The 20,722-nt window shown below is 31.1% G+C and overlaps 1 long non-coding RNA gene and 1 pseudogene across 1 annotated transcript; one reads left to right on the top strand and one right to left on the bottom strand.

Annotated features, from left to right (window-relative positions):
- The first annotated feature begins 2,025 nt into the window (after window positions 1-2,025).
- LOC128184575 (tripartite motif-containing protein 2-like) lies at window positions 2,026-3,856 on the top strand (annotated as a pseudogene).
- A 14,204-nt stretch (window positions 3,857-18,060) lies between these two features.
- Window positions 18,061-18,596, bottom strand: LOC128183193 (uncharacterized). The gene is made up of 2 exons (XR_008243557.1): window positions 18,422-18,596; window positions 18,061-18,273 (listed from the first exon to the last, which is right to left on the bottom strand). It is a non-coding gene; the product is annotated as an uncharacterized LOC128183193 (long non-coding RNA).
- Window positions 18,597-20,722: the final 2,126 nt, after the last annotated feature.

Raw genomic sequence — 20,722 nt, 5'->3', positions numbered from 1 at the left:
GTAAATTCATTGCCACGCCCATTTATCACGTAATTAGGGAGTTTTAGGGGCCAAAGTTCTTAAACTTTACGTAATATATCTAGAAAAGGAGACATATTTTGTAAAGCATTATAGAAGAGAAAATTTTTGCATTGATGATTCTAATCAGTTCCATTAATCAAAACACCAAAGTCTGTCCCCATTAAGGATCTAGAAGCTGGCCCCTAAAATATTCAATCATTTGTATCTAAAATATGAACAACAATTCTACATAAGTGTAAGAACAAAAATTGTTAGTATTAGTGAAACCTTTCGAATGAACTCAAGAAAAAAGGGGCTGGCCCCTTAAATTAGGGGTCAAGACACTCATAAACTCTATTACAAATACCTTAAAAACTATCAAGATTTTGTAATGCATTATAGAAGCAACGTTGTTGATCGTAACAATATCTATCAGGTAAAATCATTGCCACGCCCATTTATTACGTAATTAGGGATTTTTAGGGGCCAAAGTACTTAAACATTGACGCAATATATCTAGAAAAGGAAACATATTTTGTTAAGTATTGTAGAAGAGAAAATGTTTGCATTGATGATTCTAACCAATTCCATTAATCAAAACACCAAAGTCTGTTTCCATTAAGGATCTAGAGGGCTGGCCCCTTAAATATTCAATCATTTGTATCTAAAATATGAACAACAATTCAACATATAAAGTGTAAGAACAAAAATTGTTAGTATTAGTTAGACTTTTTGAATGAACTCAAGAAAAAGGGGCTGGTCCCTTAAATTAGGGGTCAAGACACTCGAAAACTCTATTACAAATAACTTAAAAACTATCAAAATTTTGTAATGCATTATAGAAACAAAGTTATTGATCGTAACAATATAAGATTGTAAAACTCATTTCCAATCCCATTGATGACGTAATCTTGGATTCTAGGGGACCAAAACTTAAATCTTAAATGTGCTGTATGTGATAAAACAAAACTCTTTGTTAAGCATTTTGAAGGATATTGACGATCGTATACAATATCTGAAATGGAGTGGTTATCTGAAATTACATTGATATTTTAATCATATCGTTTAAAAATTGAACGGAAGACCTACTCGTTACTCGTAACGAGATCGTATCTAGTTCTTTTTAATTATTGTGCGTCAACAGCTCGATCTCTTTATTTGTGTTTTTTTCATCAAGTCGTGCTCTGTCTTAATTTTATCTATTTTATCGTGCTGTGTTTGCTACCCGTTCTCTTTGTCTTCCCATAAAACAGTTTCTCAAATTTTAAATGACCATGTAAACCTAGTAAAGCATTCTCCACATTCCACACGTAGAACAAGGAGTTTTCTGAAGAGTCATGCTACCTTTTTTAGAGGAGGGGGGAGGTGGGATCTGGGGGGGGGGGGGGGCAAGATAAAGAAAGGAAAAGATTTCTTATTCTATATAATATGGCTGAGCCAGATATTTATGGGAAAGTTTTTTTTGATTCAATGGAAAAGATTTTTTTATTTTTAAATATAACTTACTGTACTAGCAAATATGAATATAATAAGATACACTTGCTATCTTGTTATTAAGAAGTATCGAAATCACATGCAAACAACAGTTCTTTTGTGTGTTGAAACACTTAAAAATGAACTCATCCCCGATTTTTCAAATCTATTAGATCAGGGAAGTTATTTTGCCGTAAAAGCAATACCAGGAAGAAAAAAAAATATACATATAATGTGGCTGAGCCAGATTTTTTAGGGTTAATTTTTTTCAGTTTGATGGAAAGTTTTAATTAACATAGAGCGTAGATCGTAAGTAAAGTTCCCATGTAGGTTGCATTTTCAAGAGAACTAAATATGTTAAGAAATTTTTAGGAATTATATCAACTGAAAAAGTTTTAAATTTTCTTTTTAACGAGGAATACAGTATTCATTAATGCAAATTCATTGATGTATAATGTGAAAGGAAATTGACAAAACCCATTGCATTTGAATGTAGTTTCTTTTTTAGGTGTTATCATTATTTCTTAACCTTTTGTCTAATTTTAGACCATTTAAAGTCGCATGATAAGTATTAGAAGCGATGGACCCTAAACACAGTGCACAAGATGTGGTTCGTTGTGATATATGTGATAGTCCTGTCCCCCACTACACTGTGACTTCTGTTGCTTAAACCTCTGTAAAAACTGTGTGGCAGACCATTTGTTGGAGTTACCCAAAAACATCAGGTTGTACCATATCAAGAGAGGGGGCGTAGTCCAAATTATCCTTCTTGCCCAGAACATGCTAAAGAAGAGTGCAAATACTTTTGTGAACAATGTGACAATCCCATTTGTGTTCATTGTATTTCCTCTGGGCGTCACCGGAACCATACCCTTATAGATATTTTAAATATTTTTGAAAGGAAAAAGGGGTATCTACAATATGATTTAAAAGAATTAGAGGAATCCATATTTCCAAAATATGAAGATTTTACAACTTCTATTCAAAAGTGGAAAACTGATCTTTATGAAAATTCAAAGAAGTAGACCAAAGCTGTCGAGATCACGGCGAAGACTTGCACAATGAAATTGACACCATTGTTCAAAAAATAAAATCTGAAATTGAGGTAATAGAATTAAAAAACATGGCTGTTCTTACAGAACGGGAAACTAAAATCTCACGCATAATGTCTGAAATTAAACAGGACATAACTAATCTTAAGAAGTTATTAAAATCCAATGATAGTTGTATTGTCTCCACTTACAAGTCTAGAAATGCAGAATTTAAAATATTGCCTCGTAAAATCAATATTTCGCTACCAAACTTCGTTCCTAAAACTCTAAACAAAGAAAAACTTCACCAACAGTTTGGAAAACTCTCCGATGTTAGCACTTTAACAGAAGAACCTGGCCACACAATTGAAGTCTCAGAAGCAGAAATCTCTCCAAACAGACCACTACTTGATAAGCCTTGGATCATTAGAACCCTAGGCACAGAATATGGAGACTTCCAGAAAGAACTACTTAGTGTAATTTGCCTCAGCGATGAAGCGATTTGGTCGTGTGGTAATAATGATAACATCATGAGACTCTACAACCTTCAAGGAAAGCTTTTAGAATCGGTCAAAACCAAGTCAGGGAACGAGCCACAGGACATTGCAGTGACAGAGAGTGGTGATCTAGTTTATACTAATTACATCAATAGAACTGTAAACAAAATTACAAGAAGTTATAAAACTTCTTGACTGGATTCCTCGCTGTGTCTGTAGTACCTTTTTAGATGACCTCCTGGTGATAATGGATACTGAAAAAGATAGTCGAACAAAAATTGTTCGTTACTCTGGATCCACAGAGAAACAGAGTATTGAGTTCGATGACAAAGGCGAGCCCCTCTATTCATCTGGTCCTTTCGTCAAATACATTAGTGAAAACAGAAACCAGGATATCTGCGTGGCGGACTGGGGAGCCCGAGCAGTAGTGGTTGTCGATCAAGCCGGAAAACGTAGATTCAGATACACTGGTAACCCTTCTACGTCCAAACGTGGTAAGCAATCTACTACTAGGCGATCATTTGAACCTTGCGGAATAGCTACGGATAGTCAGAGTCTGATATTGATAGCCGACCGTAAAAACCACCATGTTCACATCTTGCATCAGGATGGACATTTCCTGCGCTACATAGACAATGGTGATTTACATTCTCCAATGGGCTTATGTTTGGACAGCAAAGATAATCTCTTTGTTGCTGAATGGGGCACTGGTAAAATAAAGAACATCCAGTATTACAAATGAACGCCACCCTGACACGTTGCAAGTGTTACCCTCTTAGCAAATCCGGAAAAAGACTCAGCAAAAGTTCTATAATTCCACTATGTTATAAATCATTTGATGATAATCATGAAAATCTAACTTTAAATGCAAAAGTGTTTATCATTTTCCATAACTTGACACGCGTTAGATAATGTTTTATCAAATTAATTATTCATAATAATTTTAAAGATTCTCTTAATATTTACATGAATATGTATGTTTTCAATGCTTAAATTGTATCTATTTTTTTAATTAAATACTAGAGGAAATTAAGCTTTTTTTCCGTTTCATTTGTGTTTAATGAAAAACTTAAAACGGTAATTGGTGTAATATTACTAATCTAATTATTAGAATTAGTTACAAAAATGATTAAAATGAGTTAAACATTGGTATGTCAAAGGTAAACTATTTTGAAGGATTGACAAAACAAACAAAATTGTAAATGGAGTGCTAAGAATTAACAACAGATTTGAACCACAAATGTTAAAGATCTTTTTCTAAAGTCTATGAGTTTTGTGTGATGATTATTACAGTCGGGTTTGTGATCAAAGCCAATGAACCCGAAGGGCTGATAGATGTGTTATTTATCCATGAGTATAAATTTTCCTTGAATGTCTGTAATTGAAATAGCTAAACCTTGAAAATTTACATACACATGTGACGTTCGAACAACACTTATTCACTTGCATTGAGTAGGATATCTCACACTCGCTGAAGGTGTTAGGTATTTTTTACCCGACCCCTTTTTTCATCATGGAGTTTATGTTATAACTAGACATATGATACTTTCAATATTTTATTTTCATTTTTTTAAATTATGTTTTACATCATTTAAACTCTCAATCAGTTTTCGTAATTATAGCTAATCATGTTTATTTAATATGTAACTTTTAGGCTTTTCCATTTTATTCTGTAGAATATTCGTTGTTGTTTACATTTTCTAAAATTGAGTATCCATTATTTGACCTAACTTTTGACAATGCTTATCAATGCCAGATCAGGTGTGTATTGTTTGAGATATATATCTTTGAATATCAATTGATTTTTCAAACTTTTGTTTCAAAAACCCGAACCAAAAAATACTTACAGATAATTGTGTTGGACTTGTTTAAATGATATACATGTAAAGCTCATGTAATGAATTCATTTTGTTGATAAGGTTTGAAGGTAAGAAATTCATTCAAATATATTTACTAGTAGGTCTTTTCATCTTTCACGTGAAATACTTTTTGATTTCTTAATTTTTTTTATTCTTGTTTTTTTTTATTTAGCTCGGGGTGATTGGCCATTAAAAGTTATGGTACCAAATGACCCTGTGTCTTAAAACTCCCAGAACTTAAAGAGTTATTGCTCTTTGAGAAGGAAATGCTTGATATTGCCACCATAAGAGATAGAGACATGGAACTTTTACTGTGTCTTCTGTACACTTAGATGTTTTTTTTCAATCTATTCATATCGAAAGGATCTGAGGCCCCCTTTAAGCAGTTATTGCCCCTAAAAGAATTTACATTTTCAAAAAATCACTTCCAATTTTTTAATTATTTATCATAGAGACCTCGGATTACTTGGGATGGAAGCGTCTACATTGGCTATACAAAATGACATAAAGGTGAAAGGTCAAGGTCATTTGGAAATCTGTTAATTAGTGAGTTTTTGTATTTCAATGTTTAGGGTGGTAGACAGAAACATTTTCATGGATGTTGTAGGACATCTTAAGACATTTTTAATAAAGCCCGTTGGCTCCTACCTTTAAATACTTACAGAGTTATTGCACCTATTTTACGAAATGCTTGTTATCGCTACTCCTATGAAACCATAAGAGATAAAGACTTGAAACTTTTACCAATGTCTTCAGTAAACTTAGAGGGTTCTACAATTTATTCATACTGAAAGGATCTAAGGTCCCCTTCTAGCAGTTATTGCCAATGAAAATATTTACATTTCTATAAAATCACACCAAACTTTTTTAATACTTATCATAGAGACATATATTCAAACTAAAATAGCTTTCAGAACGAAAAGATAATTTACTACTTAAGTGTATAGCAAATACCATTTATAACCAGTTGAACATTTATTTTTTTATTTTTTTTCAAATTCTTTTATTGATTTTATATAAAACAATTTACAAAGATAGCTTATACATAGATATGAATTTCAATTGAAATCATTATTCATTATTATGCCCACAGTGATAAATATAATAGAACATACATACTAACATATAATGTATCGTCCGAAGACATAATCATACATGCATATATTGAAATGTTACATTCATTGGTATACGTAGTAAAAATAAGTTGAACCCCTGGCTTATCCGGTGGACATAACACATACATATGCATACAGTCCTTCACTACGTCCCCGGGTAAAGCGCTAATACACATAGACAGTCCCTATGTGTATCGGGTATATTATTGTTTTGAAAAGAATAACAAATATCAAAGTTTAGATATCAACAGTTGAAAAAGCTCATTTTCTTTTGTGTTTTTTAGCATTTTCAGAACTGCACAGTGTGTCGTAATATACTCTTTGAATGAGTTTTTTATCAATAAAATTGATTCGGGTAAATTGAACATTGAACATTTATTACACCTGTTTAACTTTTAAAAAAAAAAATCTTCTTACATATATAGATCGTCGAAATGCTTATGGCATATTATTGCAGATTGTGAGGAAAGGTTTCCTTGTATTTTTGTGACGGAAATGACATTCATAACGTTTACGAAGTGTACATTGAATTATGATAAATGAAAACTTTAACAGTGGATTTAAGGAGTCGGATTTGTTTTTTGCGTAAAACTACAACAGATTATTTCTTATTTATATGCATTTAATCCTGTTCGTGCCTAAAAATTCAGGCTGCATTACCTTTGGAGTTAAAATATTTTGAATTCTTCCTTTAATATCATGCAAAATTGAATTGATTTGATATTTATAAAGTCATAGTACAGTTATATTTTCCATTTGAATTATATATCCGAATAAAAAATATTAAATAATTCGAAAATATAATTTTTGAATTTCGTAGTTGAAATCTTCATTTTACGGCAATGGTAAAAATAGAAAATAATAAAAGATAGGTCGCGCCTGACCTTAAGAAAGATAACGCGGTTTGAAATTATGACATAATGGCGGAAAGTGTAAGAGTTTTAAATTCATCGAGCAGTTACCTTGGATCTGACAACCTGGTTTACGATATGCAAATAAATATGTATATTCTATGTATACAGGAAGTACATGAAACATGAACAGATTGTGCTAACAAATCTACTCTTGTAGGAATAGATGACGTATGAATAAAAAAGTTAAAATAAAATGAAAAAGTTCTTCATATTTATATTCAGCTGCAACAAAAAGAATAAAGGTCATGTACATGAAGCATTGTATCATGTTAATGTAGCAATTGCTAATTCTCGCGCTTGTGATGGATATAATCTAGTATCATATTTGAAAAGTACGTAACAATACAACGCACATGCAAAATATATTTTAAATCGTTATATCTAAATATTATACAAATGGCCTAATTTTTTTTATCTTAGCTGTTGGAATCTAAACAATACGAAATCAATTTAAAAAAAACCAAAAACTGAACTTTATTTATTTAACAACGATTGATAAACAAGTTCGAGAACTTATATTAATATCTCTCGGTGGCACGGATGTTAGCGCGAGGGGGTCATTGGTGTGGGAAGAAGCCGGAGTACCCGGAGAGAACCCACGTGTCCAAGCGGGCGACCGTCATACCCTATCTTATACAACCACTGTCGATCACGGGGATCGAACTCGGATCGCAGCGGTGAAAAGCGAGTGCATTGTCCACTACGCTACTTGGACAACTTGTCACCTTAAATCAATTTAGTATGTACCAATGTCGAATTAGAATTAAATTACTTGGAACAGTTAACGCTTTTTTTTACAACGCTTTCTGGTTTGTAAAGCGAAAACTGCCTGAAATTGTGTTATACTGTAAAACATGAGTAGAAAATTTAATTCATTTTTAAATGAACAATTCTTTAGTTATATGACTGTTTAAATTTTTTTTTAATTTGCTTGTGATAAATATTTTCGAGTTTGCAAGAGCCTACTCTTTGCAAATATTTCTCGCTCCGAACCAGTCCTCAACTATGTCATTACTTAATTCTAAGATAGTCAATATGATTGGTAAATTTTCGAAAATCCTTGAAAAAAGTCATTTCATGGTTTATAGACCTGATGGAGTATATCGACGAGGACGAAGTCCGGGGTTGATATACTTTCATCAGGTCTATAAAACCATGTATTGACCTCATTAAAAGGTAATAACTATTTTATTACAATAAATCAAAAGATATTTGTCTTCATTATCTTCAAGCGTATAATAGTGAAATATTTTGTCCATATTGTATATGTGTTGGTTTTGCTATTATGACGTCACAATATTGCAGGTGCCAATTCATTGTCATGAAAATCTTTTTTCATTTTAGTGAGGTCTATAAATTTTTAGTATAGTAAGGTATGTAACAGAGTTCATAGCATGGTCATGTCACAGAAATCGACCAATCATATGCTTGGGAAAAATACGATATTATAATAAATCGTACTATTTTACAGCAAACAAAATATTTTAAGGCTAACAAGGACCATTAAAACCTTTGACTGATGTGATGATAATTATCAGCAAGAACAAATGAGAACAATACATGTAAACATCAGGTTAACCACGCTGATATTTCTGCTTAAGGACGACGGACCAAATTCAAGATTTCGCACATCTGCACAGAAATCCACGCATATGCTATGCATATGACTGTCGTAAATACGTACATCAGAATAAGAGAAAATAATAAAAATTTCATTATACTTAACATAATTTGTGATACAAAATATTTTTAGTAAAGAAAAATTAAGAGAAAAAAACCATTAGTCTGATTTTTCTCTGTTTGCGACAAGTCCTAAACGCCCAAAGGCAGTTTAAAGTGTTATAATCTGGTAGATGTTAAATTTAAATCTTAACCTAACAATATTTTTGCATACAGCAGTTAATGTAACGTCAGGCATTAATCAACTATGTCCTTTTCAGTGACATTTCTGAAAAAATGAACCATGAAGTGAACTTTGACATAACCCCTCAAATATTTAGGTCGACGACCTACATTTTTTCTGTTTATCAGTAAGCTAATTGACTTCTTAATATAACAATTTTATTAGAGTAAAAAATCTATTGAAAATTTTTAAAATACATTTTTATATCACACCCCAGAAAATTCCAATTATTTTTTTTATTATATCTGAAGATTTTTGAACCCAAATTTTGAAACGTCCCCAGTAAAATGAAGATTACGATGATAATGTAATTTTTTTTATTGATTTTCTCTCGCCATTAACTGATGAACATGCCATTGAAAATTAGATAAAACGAAGTAACGAACAACCAAGATAAGCGCATCATAAAGACAATTATTTGTTATTATTACAATGATATTCAAGTCATGTCAAATTAATTTCTTTTACAAGATGGATGAATTCTGTGTGCGTCCATATGGATGGTTTCCCGTCACCTTTCTACAAAACGAACAAAACTTATGTTAGGTAAATTTTGGGCTTTAAATCAGTCAGTAAATCTAGTTAAAAATATATATAATTGCTGAAATCGTATATTGACAGAGTCATCGTATATTTGCAACAAATATATATTTTTTAAATTTAAATGTCTTCTTACCTTTTACATTAACTGGAATTAAATATTTCAGTTAAAATTTTCAAAATTAAACAAGGAGTCCTGCAATGTAAAAATGAATAGGTGCTCCCGTAACAAGAGACGTTACAATTATCAAAGTCCCACAGACTACAATTGTAAAATTCATATCAAACGGCATCTTAAATGGTTTTGTCTTGGTATACTATCGATGTGTGGTAGACGTGAAATGATGACTATTTATAAGAAAATGTCATTGATAACCTCTTTACGTTATCTTAGGTTTGCTCTTTCATGACGCATACAGCGTGACAAATGCTTTGGTTATATAGGACACGAGTTTTCAAAATTTAGACTTTCCAATCTTGTGTTTAATGTAATACACAGATGTTGCTATTTTGGACATAAAAGTACATAGCTGTATATATACAAGTAAAAAAAAATTCTCAAAAGCTAAATTATTTTCAATAATTTTGTAATAGAAACACAGTTAATTAAATTATGATAATTCAGCATCAGTGGATTATCAAAATGTTTATTCCTTAATTTAAAGATAAATTTCTAAAGCTTGATATAAAGAATAATTGTTTATTTTTAGAATACACATACTTATTTATATTACTTTTATGTATAATTATAATCATTGTCCAGTAGCGCTGGCGGAGCAGTCGGGCTATTGTAACATACTTCACATTGGCCAAGCTAAAAGAGTATTGTACATAGGAAATTTCGTCACATATGATCCACATATGCATTGCCTTTCATATAACAATAGTATTAGAATCATATGTATAACAAATCATATGTGTATCAAATGTAGCAGATCAGATGAGAATCATTTGTACACTCATATGTGGATCATATTAAGCAATTTATATATTATTCTCATATGAAAGGGAATTCATATGTGGATCATATGTATATTAACTATTAAGAGTGTGGTTATGTGTAAATCATTTGCATTGCGTTTTATGTCAGAATCATATGAAAAAAAATAATATAGTTATTTGATGATTGTTGAATGATGATAACCTACTCAATACTCATACATTCCAAAGAGACGAAATGGACTTTAATCAATATCATATTTTGCAAATGACAAATGAAAAAAACACCTTAACCACTTTTGTTAATTAAGTGTACTGATTCTCTTCTTTTTCTCTATTATTATTATTTTTTTTCTCACAAAATTTGTGCAGGCGATTTCTCAGAAATGGCTCAGCCGATTTTCGTGAAACTTTCAGATCTAATAGATATTAATCCGAACCCAATATACATTTTTTTTATTTTGATGACGTCATTTCTGTTCTTTAGAAAATGACGTTTCAACGATTTTCAGAGGGTCGTCTTGTCCAGGGATCTCCTCCTAAACGGTAAAAGATATTGAGTTCAAACTTTCAGGGATTGTAGACAAGAGATTGTAGATATGCTTTTTGGCGTTCATATTTGTCACGCTCAAAAGAAGTTTAAGCTCGCCTGGTCCCGAAAATTGAGACTAAAAAAACGTCGTAATTTTTAATGGTTTTTATAGTTTATCTCTTTTCTGAAAAATATTTTGTTAACACATGTAATGCAAAAAAAGTTTATATTTACAAGACCTTTCATTTGATATAAAAAAAAGGGGCTGGTCCCTCAAATTAGGGGACCAAAGGGCTCTAAAGTCTTTCATCTGTAGCTCTTTACAGAGGGATTTTTTGGGAACAGTTATAGAAGCAAATATGTTTATCTTACAGTTATGTATCTAAGCAATGTGATGATTTTATCATGTGTTACGTAATTAGGGGTTTTTAGGGGCCAAATGTCCAGAATTTTGATCACCCATATCTCAGAAAGGAAAAATATTTTGAAATAAAGTATAGAAGTAAAGATGCTCTAAATTATGTACTAAATAATATGCAATTTCAAAATTTCGTTAAATGGCCCCTATAAGGAGGTAAGGGATCGGCCCCTAAACGTTCTTTCCCATATATCTCAAGAACGGTAACGAATTTTTAGACACTTGTTTAACAAAATATGTTGATATTTAAATGACCTTTTATTTGATATCAAGAAAAAGGGGCTGGCCCCTCAAATAAGGGGACCAAAGGGCTCTAAAGTCTTTCATCTGTAGCCCTTTACTGAGGGATATTTTGTGAACGGTTATAGAAGCAAATATGTTTATCTTACAGTTATGTATCCAAGCAATGTAATGATTTTATCGTGTGTTACTTAATTATGAGTTTTTAGGGGCCAAAAGTCCAGAATTTTGATCACCCATATCTCAGTAAGGAAAAATATTTTGAAATAAAGTATAGAAGTAAAGATAGTCAAAATGATGTACTTATAATAAGCTATTTTCAAAATTTCGTTAAATGGCCCCTATAAGGAGGTAAGGGATCGGCCCCTAAAACGTTCTTTCCCATATATGTCAAGTACGGTAACAAATCTCTTAACACTTGTTGAACAAAATGTGTTGAAATTTAAATGACCTTTTATTTGATATCAAGAAAAAGGGGCTGGCCCCTCAAATTAGGGGACCAAAGGGCTCTAAAGTCTTTCATCTGTAGCTCTTTACTGAGGGATATTTTGTGAAAGGCTATAGATATTATATTTTTTTCTTCCTATTTTTGTGCACGCGCTTTCTCAGAAACGGCTCGTCCGATATCGATCAAATTTTCAGATATGATCGATATTGGTCTGAACCTGATTGGAAATTTTTTGTGTTAATGACGTCACATTCGTTTTTGAGATATTGAGATTTTCCTAATTTTTATATGGGTATTTTGTCTTCTGTCGTACTCCTAAAGTATAAGAGATATTAAGCTCAAATTTGTACGGTTCGTAAAGGAAAGATTGAAGTTTTTCATGATTGTTGTTTTGTATGTTTAGCACTACTTGCGCCAAAGCTCGCTAGGGCTCGAAAATTTACATAAAAAAGCGTCGTAAATTTTTGTGCTTTTCTCTCTTTATCTCTTTTTTGGAAAATATTTTATGAAGACATGTAATGTAAAAAAGGTTTATATTTATAAGACCTTTCATTTGATATCAAAAAGGGGCTGGCCCCTCAAATTAGGGACCTAGAAGGCTCTAAAGTCTTTTACCCATATCTCTTCACTGAGGGATATTTTATAATAGATTATAGAAGCAAATATGTTTATCTTACAGTTGTGAAGCCCAGCAGTATAACGATTTTCACATGTGATACGTAATTAAGGGTTTTTAGGGGTCAAAAGTCCAAAACTTTGATCACCTATATCTCAAAAAAGAAAAAATATTTTAAAATGCAGTATAAAAGAAAAGATGCTCAAAATGATGTACTTAACAACATGCAACCTTAAAAATTTGGCTCAGTTGCCCCAATAAGGAGATAAGGGACCGGCCCCTAAAACATTCTTTCTCAGATATCTCATGAACGGTAACGAATTTCTAAACACTTGTTGAACAAAATGTCATTATAATCCAACGACCTTTTGTTTGATAACATGAAAAAGGGACTGGCTCCTAATATTAGGGACCTAGAGGGCTCTAAAGTCTTTTTCCAATAGCTCTTTACCGAGGGATATTTTGTAATAGATTATAGAAGGAAATATGTTTATCCGTCAGTTATGTAGCTTAACAGTATAATGATTTTATCATGTGTTACGTAATTAGGGATTTTTAGGTGTCAAAAGTCATCAAATTTGATCACCTATATCTCAAAAAGAAAAAAATATTTTAAAATGCAGTATAAAAGAAAAGATTCTCAAAATGATGTACTTAACAACATGCAACCTTAAAGATTTGGCTCAGCGGCCCCAATAAGGAGATAAGGAACCGGCCCCTTAAACATTCTTTCTCAGATATCTCAAGAATGGTAACGAATTTCTAAACAATTGTTGAGCAAATTGTTTATAAAACCAAATGACATTTCATATCATACTAAGTAAAAGGGGCTGGCCCCTAAATGTAGGGACCTAGAGGGCTCTTAAGTCTTTTTCCTATAGTTCTTTACCGAGGGATATTTTGTGATAAATTATAGAAGCAAATATGTTTATCTTACTTTATTTAGCCTAAAAATATAACGATTTTCTCATGTTTTACGTAATTAGGGGTTTTTAGGGGTTAAAAGTCCAAAACTTTGATCACCTATATCTAAAAAAAGAACAATATTTTTAAATGAAGTGTAAAAGAAAAGATGTTTTAAATGATGTACTTAACAACATGCAACCTTAAGGATTTAGTTCAGTCGCCCCAATAAGGAGATAAGGGACCGACCCCTTAAACGTTTTTCACAGATATCTCAACAACTAAGGAATTTCTAAACACTTGTTGAACAAAGTTCTTACACCTAAAACAAAATAGTGTCTGGCCCTTAAAATGTAGACCACCTTTTACTGTTTTAAATCATGTTTAGCTGTTAACTAGCAAAGTCAAGATCGAACATAAATCTCAAGTTCTAAAATCAGACGCAAGACCTCCTCGTTGCTCGCAACGAGATCGTGTCTAGTTCTTCATTATTATTATTCTTCTTCTAGACGCTTTTAAAACCTCAATAACTTATTTGTTTGACATCCGATTTCATTCAAATTTTCACGGTATATTGTAAATTGGATTAAGTTTCTAGAGCACAAAAAAATTGAAATCACAACTTCCGGTTTTGAGTTATTCCCCTTTTTCTAAAATTTAAGGGGCATTACTTTCTAGACAAAGGCTCCGAAATGGTCCGTAGCAAACAATTTATAGTTAAAAATCTTTATCAATGACACTTTGATCAAATTGTAACAATCAATCATATCTAATTTATAAATTACATGCATGCATATATTTAGAATGAAATACGGAACTTGGTCTTCAGTGAAAAAAAATATTTTACCTTAATGGAAACCGTAAGGCTTACTTAGTAAATAAATAATTCATAGCTAAATAAAATGCAAGGAAGAAAATGAAATCATTTCTTTTATTAAATGCATTGAAACTATTGGGGTATTGGTTTTACGCTATTTTCCCGGTTTTCATGATCACGGCGCCGTTCCAGTATGTTTAAACATTTAATTGTATACATGATTTTTAGACTATCAATTCTATAGTATAACAAACAATATTACCAATTACGGATGACGTATTTACTGCATGTGGCAATTGCAAATGATGTATACATATACTTGTACATATAATTGTATGATGTACCAGGCCGGGTATGTGACATATTTACTCTTATACATATATTTAAACAATTAACCACTATTTATGATCACCGGTACAGGAATTAATTAGCCTCTAGATTTACTCTTACATACATGTATCTTTAATTTCAACAACTAAGGAATTTCTAAACACTTGTTGAACAAAGTTCTTACACCTAAAACAAAATAGTGTCTTTATCAATGACACTTTGAATATTGTCCTCTGATTTTTGTTTTTTAGTTTTTTTTCTAATTAACCCACTCAAATTAATCAATCGAAATCTATGTTTTTAAAAAAGCTAAATTTTTCTCATGTTTTAGCTTCGTAACTTTTTAGTTTGAAATATTTCCTAAATACATATAGAACAAAAGTTGTGCATAATGTTAAGGGCTTTCATTTGACACCAATAAAAAAGGGCTGGCCCCTTACAATTTTAGGTCAACAATGAATACCCAATCTATTAAAATACAAGATAAATAGAGAAGGCAAATATTGCTTATGACATGTACGTTATTTTTATTTTTGGATATATCTTTATGAAAAAACAGAGAAAAGTAAAAACAAAAACAAATATCGCAGGACAGATAAGGCAACACATCGTTTTGATATGCTAATGAAGGGATAATGAGTTATGACGTCATAATATACGCCCCGCATCTGTATTTCCATATATAAAAAATATACCGAAAACAGCAGTTTAAGCATAAAATACGGTTGATTTAATACTTCATAAGAAAAATGTAACTACGAATCACTCATGTGTGTTTTTATAAGTTTACAACAATCAGAATATACGAAGAATTTCCATTATGCATCTGTCGTACGGGTGTGAATCTGCGTCCCAAAAGCGCTCGTCAGACGATGTAAACACGTGTAGCTGGTATTCCTGATGATGGCGATCTTTTGATGATTTATCAGGTATGTAGAATAGATATACAGTGTATTTGTAATGTACCAGATAGTTCAATAACTATTTTATTGTGATTTTATACTGTTGATGCATTTCTGATCGACTTAATGCGTTGTTTCGTTCAAAACATGAAGAGAAACTGCATTGTTTACATTTAGGCCTATACAATGTACATTGTACATGTAGCTTTATTGCCAGTCCGTTAAACCTGGTTTAGCTTTACACACTTGTTTGGTGTTTTTTTTTCAATTTGTAAGTAAACAATACAAAGACTGTGTGAAAACAGCTGATTTGATTTTATTTTCTGGAAATTAATGAACAGCTGATCATTAACACCTTTCTACTGTGTTCAAAATTCTTCCATGACAGTTCATTTATAATTTTTTTTTACACATTCATCCAGTTGATATAAGATGTTTATGCAGATTAATTCTCAATTATTACAAGTTAGTTTTTAGAACTCAGTATGTTACTACCATAACACTGTTTGAAATCTTGCCACCTGGGTTCATATTTATGATGCTGTAATAAAAAAACCCCAAATAATAATAAATAAATGACTGCATGTCTCCATCTGATTTTCTCTAAATGAGGAATCTACATTCATGGTCATATATGGTATTGTTTGTGTAGAATGTGCATATATAACTTTCAAATAAAATTTGAAGTGTTGGTCATTTTACCCATCCATGCATAATATATGTAGACCTTTCACAAAAATGTTCAAATTACTGTTGACATGTCTTTATATGCATGTAAATTAAATTGTATGACGTCACATAATTATATTTTGTTATTTGCAGAGTAATTTAAAAAGTGTCACACTGATTTGAAAAAAAAATGGCTGGAAGAAAATGTAAGTAAATAACATAGTTATACATGTATAAGTTCAATAATTTATCATTGAAAATAATGACCAATCTGATTATTGTATGAGACATTTCAATTAGGAAAAGTATTTTCAAGTACGAATGGTTTCATTTAATGTTTTAAAATGATTGATATAAACTATAAACTATGTTATTTATAAATCTACAATTTTGAATATTGCTCATCAACAAATCAAAAATACATGGTATGTTTTAATTCACACTGACTGCACCAGCATTATATAATATCAATCAATCAAATCAGTTGTGTGTGTGTGAGAGAGAGAGAGAGAGAGAGAGAGAGAGAGAGAGAGAGAGAGATGTGCATTTTTAAGGTCAGGCCGAGTAAAATAAAGGGGTGCAATTAAACTAATATCATGCACATATCAGGGGTGAGGATGCGAATAATTTCAAATCGATCAAACTGAAACGAGTTAATTTCACTTTGAACTTTACGCTATTTTTTTAAATTGAGATCGCAGAATCAAAATTTCTAGAAAAATCGATTTTTAATCCCCAAAATCTCTGCAATGCATCGTCCGATTTTAAAACATATTTCAGATTTAAATTTCACCATGGCAAGTTCTATAAGACTGTGAATTGTCTTATTCTGTTAAAAAAAATGAAAATTTGGAAACGAAAGACCCTAAGAAGAGGGTCTTTCGTTGGAAACGGAAGACCCTAATAGTGATAAGAAGACGAATGTCCCTTAGCTAGCTAGCACAATAAGTTTTCAAAACCAGCTACCACCGCTGTCATTAAAAATTTACAGAATAATATATAGACAGTAACTGTATTCAGAATCTGAAAGAATATACATGTAACGTATAGAGATAAATGTTCATAACATGTAAATTGATTTAGGTGCATGCAATTTGTATATTCTTAATATAAAACTTCCATTACAAAAATGCAATTCACACAGTTATCACCAAAATATTCTTTTTGGTGGACATACTCTCAATTAAAAAAAAATCCCACAAATATTGTTTTTAATTCATTTCCAAACCATCGCACGCACTTTGATAAAGTGATCAGTAAAAGGATATTTAGCATTATCAAACCTAATTTGGTAGTGCTCTTGTTGCACAATTATATATACACATTTTTATTTCGCACATCTGCATAGAAATCGACGCATATGCTATGAATAGGACTGTCGTAATTACGTACATCAGAATAAGAGAAAATAATACAATTTTCATTATACTTAACATAATTTGTGATGCCAAAATATTTTTAGTAAAGAAAAATTAAGAAAAAAAACCATTAGTCCGATTTTTCTCTGTTTGCGACAAGTCCTAAAACCCCAAAGGCAGTTTAAAGTGTTATAATCTGGTAGATGTTAAATTTATATCTTAACCTAACAATATTTTTGCATACAGCAGTTATTGTAACGTCAAGCATTAATCAATTATGTCCTTTTCAGTGACATTTCTGAGAAAAATGAACCATGAAGTGAACTTTGACATAACCCCTCAAAAAATTTAGGTCGACGACCTACATTTTGTTCTGTTTATCAGTAAGCTAATTGACTTCTTAATATAACAATTAAATTAGGGTAAAAAATCTATTGAACATTTTTAAAATACCATTTTTTATATCACACCCCAGAAAATTCCAATTATTTTCTATTATATCTGAGAATTTTCGTACCCAAATTTTGAAACGCCCCCAGTAAAATGAAGAAGTCGATGATAATGTAATTTTTTTATTGATTTTCTCTCGCCATTAACTGATGAACATGCCATTGAAGATAAAACGAAGTAACGAACAACCAAGATAAGCGCATCATAAAGACAATTATTTGTTATTATTACAATGATATTTGAGTCATGTCAAATTAATTTCTTTTACAAGATGGATGAATTCTGTGTGCGTTCATATGGATGGTTTCCCGTCACCTTTCTACAAATCCAACAAAAGTTATGTTAGGTAAATTTTGGGCTTAATATCAGTCAGTAAATCTAGTTAAAAATATTTATAATTGCTGAAATCGTATATTGACACAGTTTTGCAACAAATATATATTTTTTAAATTTAAATGTCTTCTTACCTTTTACTTTAACTGGAATTAAATATTTCAGTTAAAATTTTCAAAATTAAACAAGGAGTCCTGCAATGTGAAAATGAATAGGTGATCCCGTAACAAGAGACGTTACAATTATCAAAGTCACACAGACTACAATTGTAAAATTCATATCAAACCGCATCTTGAATGGTTTTGTCTTGGTTTACTATCGATGTGTGGCAGACGTGAAATGATGACTATTTATAAGAAAATGTCATTGATAACCTCTTTACGTTATCTTAGGTTTGCTCTTTCATGACGCATACAGCGTGACAAATGGTTTGGTTATATAGGACACGAGTTTTCAAAATTTAGACTTTCCAATCTTGTGTTTACTGTAATACACAGTTGTTGTTATTTTGCACATAAAAGTACATAGCTCTATATATACAAGTAAATAAACAATCTTTAAAAGCTTAATTACTTTTTAATAGAAACACAGTTAATTAAATTATGATTATTCATTATCAGTGGATTATCAAAATGTTTATTCCTAAATTTAAAGATAAATTTCAAAAGCTTGATATAAAGAATAATTGTTTATTTTTAGAATACACATACTTATTTATATTACTTTTATGTATAATTATAATCATTGTCCAGTAGCGCTGGCGGAGCAGTCGGGCTATTGTAACATACTTCACATTGGCCAAGCTAAAAGAGTATTGTACATAGGCAATTTCGTCACATATGATCCACATATGCATTGCTTTTCATATAACAATAGTGTTAGAATCATATGTATAACAAATCATATGTGTATCAAATGTAGCAGATCAGATGAGAATCATTTGTACACTCATATGTGGATCATATTAAGCAATATATATATTATTCTCATATGAAAGGGAATTCATATGTGGATCATATGTATATTAACTATTAAAAGTGTGGTTATGTGTAAATCATTTGCATTGCGTTTTAAGTCAGAATCATATGAAAAAAAATAATATAGTTATTTGATGATTGTTGAATGATGATAACCTACTCAATACTCATACATTCCAAAGAGACGAAATGGACTTTAATCAATATCATATTTTGCAAATGACAAACGGAAGACCTTGTACTGATTCTGATGGTAATTCTTCATCATTATTATTCTTCTTCTAGACGCTTTTAAAACCTCAATAACTTATTTAATTGACATCCGATTTTATTCAAATTTTCACGGTATATTGTAAATTGGATTAAGTTTCTAGAGCACAAAAAAATTGAAATCACAACTTCCGGTTTTGAGTTATTCCCCTTTTTCTAAAATTTAAGGTGCATTACTTTCTAGACAAAGGCTCCGAAATGGTCCGTAGCAAATAATTTATAGTTAAAAATCTTTTTATCATTGACACTTTGAATATTGTCCTCTGATTTTTGTATTTTAGTTTTTTTTCTAATTAACCCACTCAAATTAATCAATCGAAATCTATGTTTTTAAAAAAGCTAAATTTTTCTCATGTTTTAGCTTCGTAACTTTTTAGTTTGAAATATTTCCTAAATACATATAGAACAAAAGTTGTGCATAATGTTAAGGGCTTTCATTTGACACCAATAAAAAAGGGCTGGCCCTTTACAATTTTAGGTCAACAATGAATACCCAATCTATTAAAATACAAGATAAATAGAGAAGGCAAATATTGCTTATGACATGTACGTTATTTTTATTTTTGGATATATCTTTATGAAAAAACAGAGAAAAGCAAAAACACAAACAAACATGGAACTTGCATCAAATTTACTTCATGTACATGTTACCCCAAATATCCGACCGAATATGCCCCTTTGTCACATTTAATTAAATCAACTGAAAATAAAAACCGTAACACCATAATTTTCGTTAATTTTTTTAAAGTTTCTCCCGGGTTTTTTTTCAAAATACATACGTAAACTTTCTCCGAGAGAATTACTTTTGATCTGATAAAGGAGAAAACACTGACATGAAAATATGGATTTTGCATATTATTGCATCGTCGAGAGAAGTAATATTCATTTCTGTAAATAATGTTACATTGCGGTGTCTGTATATCAGGTGTAACATTTGGACGCTCACTTATGCATAAATTCTCCCGATGATCTTTGATAGCTGATTTTATTTTGAATGTTCAAGTCTACTCGTATTATTAAATAATATCAGCCCTGAAGAAATTTTCAGAGATGCCATCAACTTTGACTATTTACCAAAGGACTATGTGCGGTTTTATGCATTTTTTGCCCCCAAAATCAAAGTTTTAGAAAGAGCTTTAAAAATAAGGTGAAATATAGTTAAAATCATATTGGAAATAAAGGTGTAAA

This window comes from Crassostrea angulata, chromosome 5, assembly GCF_025612915.1.
Source record: "Crassostrea angulata isolate pt1a10 chromosome 5, ASM2561291v2, whole genome shotgun sequence".
NCBI classification, from domain to species: domain Eukaryota; kingdom Metazoa; phylum Mollusca; class Bivalvia; order Ostreida; family Ostreidae; genus Magallana; species Magallana angulata.
The sequence above is the reverse complement of the archived record's forward strand: the minus strand, read 5'-3'. Positions and strand labels throughout refer to the sequence as shown.